We start from the raw sequence: 4,924 nt of genomic DNA on the forward strand, positions 1-4,924 counted from the left end.
AAACTGAAATGTAAAGATCAGAAAATTCATAATATCATCCGAATTCTAATTCTGAATGACAATAACATTCTTGATTCAAAGGAGAGTGAGATGCCAAACCTATTCAGGATTACAGTTATAAACCTCACTATAAAAAGAGACATGAGCTTAATCGAACTCTCATTCTCATGCAAATTCACATCCTGAGCTTATATTAGTTTTGGTTGCTTGAGGACAAGCAACAGTTTAAGTTTGGTGTTGTGATGCGTGAGCATCTTCTCTATCTTTTTCTAGTGAATTTGTATTTAATTTGTTGAGTTTAATTAAGAATTAATTATATTTTAGCCACTATGGATGCTATTTTGAGTTTTGTGCAATTTTATTTATTTTAGGTAGCATTTGGATGGATTTGATGAAGTTTCTGCAGAGAAAAAGAAGAAACCAAAGAGATGACTAGCGAAGACCGACGCGGACGCATGGCTCACACGACCGCGCGGAATGGAGAAATCGCAATGACGCGATTCGTACCTGACGCAAACGCGTGGACTGGAATCTGCACAAATGACACGATCGCGTGGACGACGCGGACACGTCACATGCGCGATCTGCAATAATTCAGAAAACGCTGGTTACGATTTTTGGGCTGTTTTTGACCCAGTTTCTGTAACACCCTAACTACCAAAGCTCACGCTTCCGGCTGCGCAACTCTGATAGATCGGACATTACGACGACACTTATACTATTTAATACTAAAATATGAGCCTGTTTAAAACTTTAAACCGTAAAACCGCTCCCAAAAATACTTTTACTATTCAACGAACATCCACACATACCATACAACTTACAGAAACTCATAAAGAGTACGTCCATATATATACATACATATATATAAATAATATTACAAACATTAACCAATACAATCCCTATCCCTCTTACAAAATATCTCAAGATAAAGGCTAGGGTACAATAAACCATAACTAAAATAATACAGAGCATCACAACAATTAAATAAGCTCTTCGTAACTTCTGCGCCCATATCCTGAAAGGGAAAAAATGTAGGGGGGTGAGAACATCATCCTCGAAAGGGTTCTCAGTAGAGGGTTTTTGGGAATTACTGTAATAGGATACATGAAGATAAACCGCACCAGTGATTAATAACCGACTTATGCCTCTTTTCAAAAACAACAGTTTACAATAAAAGTAAAGTCGGAAATCTTTTCTGAAAGAGGAACTGTTCAATTATCAAAACATCAAAAGCCTTTCAAAAAGGTTTATCTATACTGAACCAAAATAGCCTTTCATAGTTTTCCAAACCAGAAACATAAACCAGAATCAACCATCGGTCCGTCTCAATTCAACCACGGCCCTAGGCCCAAACAATCCAAATCCAACAACCAATCACCACAAACCAACAGAGTCCCAGATGCAAACACAAATAGGAAGTCCAAGCACAAACAAACAGTTACAGCAAGTAGAACAATTAGCAGTTAATCACAAAGGCAAACCACGTACAATATGCACACCCAAACAATGTCACATAGATGCATATGATGCATGCCTGTCCCTAGTGGCTGATGATATCATCTGTCGGTTATATAGCCAATCTGACACGTCCTGGTAGCTAACCATGGACAGAAACACCCATCGCGGAGCAAGTAAGTTTGAGCTACAACCCTCTTGCTACTACCCGCTCAACCCAGAGCCAGTGGAATAACCACTACTGCGGCTACTACCCAGGCGGGTGTTTAACAGCTCAACCTGGAGCGAGTGGAATCACCACTACTACCGCTACTACCCAGGCGTCACAGTCTCTGACCTGGAGCAAGTGGGACGAACCACAACCCTTGCAACTACCCAGGTATCTCAAGCATATATTCATTCAGTCCCAGCCATGGATCAACATCCATCTCAGCCATCCGGCTTAAATTCATAATTCATTCAATTGCATACATGCAATTGTACTCAACCATGAATCACCATCCATCTTAGCCATCCGGCTCACGGTTCAATCCAGAACCAGCAAATTTATCAATAAACACAGCCCTTCGGCTTAAATTCATAATTCATAATCAGCCATATGGCTCTCAACTCATTCGGCAATCAGCCATTGTTCAATAGTATACACAGCCATTCCGGCTCATAACAAAATAGCACTTCCACCATCCAACATCATCAAATTCATAAATCGGCATTTAAGCCATAAATCACTTCTTTTCAAATCATTTCACTTTGAAATCAAGTTTCAACTCTTTTCAGCCTTGGCTTTAAAGATCTCATTTCTCAAATCATCTCAGGCTCATAAGCCAAATTTACTCAAAGTGAGTTCCCTTTTTTAAAACAAATCCACTCTCGGCATTCTCTTTCCAAAACTTCCAAAACCATGGCAAGTTAAGGATTTATTCAAAGTATTCAAAATCACTCATCCAACAATGGGATTTTATAATAAAAGTTTCTCGGCAGAGTCCCAAGTTTTTAGGGAAGGTCAACTTACATCAATTCCTTAGAATTCATTGAAACTCTTAAAATCATAGATTCTCGATTCAAGTAAATAAAACTGAATTTACTATAAAATCGACCATACAAAATCACAAGTTCCAACCCGGTCCAAAAATCAACTCATTTGAAACGGAACCGGTTCATTTGAATCAAACCACTTTCAGGTTTCTTTTTGGAAGCCATTTTTCTAGCTCTTCCAAAATGCCTCAAGCTTAATTACTCAATCAAAAGTCTGGTTTCCTTTAAAACCACTAAAAACTCCTTTTTATATTAAAATCAATATTAGAGCATCATTCTTCCCTTTAGTGATTCAAACGGTAAAAATAGTTCAATTCTAAATAAGCCGAATTCAACGCATAAGGTTCATTAAATAAATTAACTTGAAAACATAAATATCCCCTTAATAAATCAAATAATATAATTTCTCAAATCCAACCCTTTTTAAATAACTTTTCAAACAAGACTAGGATTTTGTAGAAATTTCGGCAACACCTCCCCTAAAACATGGACTTTTGCCACCCGGTTCGGGTCCCAACTAAACGTTTCTCATTTCTTTTCAACAACACAAAAACCAGAAATCAATTCAAAACAAGCTAAATCCAATAATCGCCTCAGTGGCGTATCTCAAGGATACCATTTCAAAATCAACTCAATATCAATCGATTTAACTCATTTCCAAAGCTTTAAAGAATCGGTTCAGCAATAAATCATTTGTCCAAGCCAAGTCAATTAAACTAAACAAGGCTGAATTCAAAAGTGCATTCAACTTTTCAAATCATCAAAACAATTAACTCGAACCAAATCAATCCTTAGCGGATTAAACTCAGATTTCAAATCTTTAAAGAATCAACTTCAAAATATTACATATCACAAAACCACACAACAACTCAGCCAAACCAACATCCATAATTATTCGAGTCAATCAAATAATACATAAGACAGATACAATCACCAAATACACAATATCTCACATCAGTATCCATATGTAATAATTCCAATACACAAAACATAGTTTTTGGAAAGCGCTCCTACCTCAAAATGCAAAACCATAGCCCAAATGCCTCATCAAGTCCTTTCCACCTCAAACCGAACTGACGGGAACCAAAACCTCAGCTCCCAGCCACTTTTGCAATAACCATAGCAACACTAATCGTAACATACAATAATCAGGATTCTACCCCATGTTATCAAAACTCGTATTCATTAACCGAACACAACGGAATACTAACGCGAGATCATTCGAAACATAATTTCTTACCGAAACAACATAATGAGGCAACTGCGATATCGAACCGGCCCGGCAATAGCTCCAGCGGCGGCCAGAAACTCCGGCGGATCAACTATAAAAACCACGCAGCATTAAAACCTTTTCGAAATCCAAAAAGGCAGAAACCTCAATTAAAACCCTTACCGGAAGAATGGAGCAGCAGCTCCGGCGGCGACCTCCTGCAGCAACCACACCGTTTTCCGGCAACCAGAGGCACAACGGGGTTTCTTGGCGGCAGAAACGGCGGTGGCTGGGCGCGGTTATGCCTCCTCTCCTCTGTATGACCCGGCGGCTTCCCTCTCGCCGGCACACAGCGGCGGCATTGCAGCAAGGAGCACAACGGCGGCGCGTAGACCAGGGACGATCCCCAGCAGTGGCACCGGCGAACCAGTCGGAACGGAGGCAGCAGCAGCTCAGACCACGTCTCTCCAGTCTCCGACGCGATCTCTCTCTCTCTCTTCCACCGATGGTGATGATGACGGCAAGGACAGAAGCGGCGGCGCGAACACCACAACAGCGGCGGCAAGCTAGTCAGCGGCGCGAGTGACGACGAAGGCCCTACGTTCGGCCTCTCTCTCTCTTCGGCGTCGCTCTCCCCCGGTAACCCTCCTGCGTGCGACGCGACGCGACACGGACTGGGTGCTACTCCTCAGCATCGTGCCTTCTCCCTCCTCTCGGTGATAGAGGCGCGCCACATGGCTCCATGGACGGACAGCGATGGCGGCGCGGATTGGGTAGCGGCAGCAACGTGGCCTCCTTCCCCCTTTCTTCTCCGATCTCCTCTACTCCCCCTCCGATTCCTCTTTCTTTCTTTGTGCCGTATGTTTTGTTAGGAAGGGGAAACAAGGGCGGCTGCTGTTAGAAGGGAGGGGCTGCAGCAGTTGTGAGGAAACCGGGTCATGGGTTATGGTTTCAGGGTTAGGGTCTCATCATTTTGAAAATTAGGGTTAGGGACATTTTAGTAATTTCACTTAAAAATAGGGATAATATAGAAATTAGAAATAAATTCTAATCCAATAAAATTAATGTATAGAAATATTATTTGCTCCTCTGTTTTACAAATTATTTTCAGTAAAATGCCCAAATCTAAAAATTAGAAATAATATACTTAATTTCTTCATTTTTCAAAATAGCAGTAATAATATTTAAAATATTACTTATCTAATCCAAATCATATAAAAT

General features: G+C 40.7%; 1 long non-coding RNA gene across 1 annotated transcript; it reads right to left on the reverse strand.

Annotated features, from left to right (window-relative positions):
- Positions 1-744: 744 nt before the first annotated feature.
- On the reverse strand, positions 745-4,697 carry LOC140174807 (uncharacterized). Its single transcript, XR_011864602.1, has 4 exons — positions 3,887-4,697; positions 3,734-3,815; positions 3,508-3,621; positions 745-1,018 (listed from the first exon to the last, which is right to left on the reverse strand). It is a non-coding gene; the product is annotated as an uncharacterized lncRNA (long non-coding RNA).
- Positions 4,698-4,924: the final 227 nt, after the last annotated feature.

Source organism: Arachis hypogaea, chromosome 8 (genome assembly GCF_003086295.3).
Source record: "Arachis hypogaea cultivar Tifrunner chromosome 8, arahy.Tifrunner.gnm2.J5K5, whole genome shotgun sequence".
NCBI classification, from domain to species: domain Eukaryota; kingdom Viridiplantae; phylum Streptophyta; class Magnoliopsida; order Fabales; family Fabaceae; genus Arachis; species Arachis hypogaea.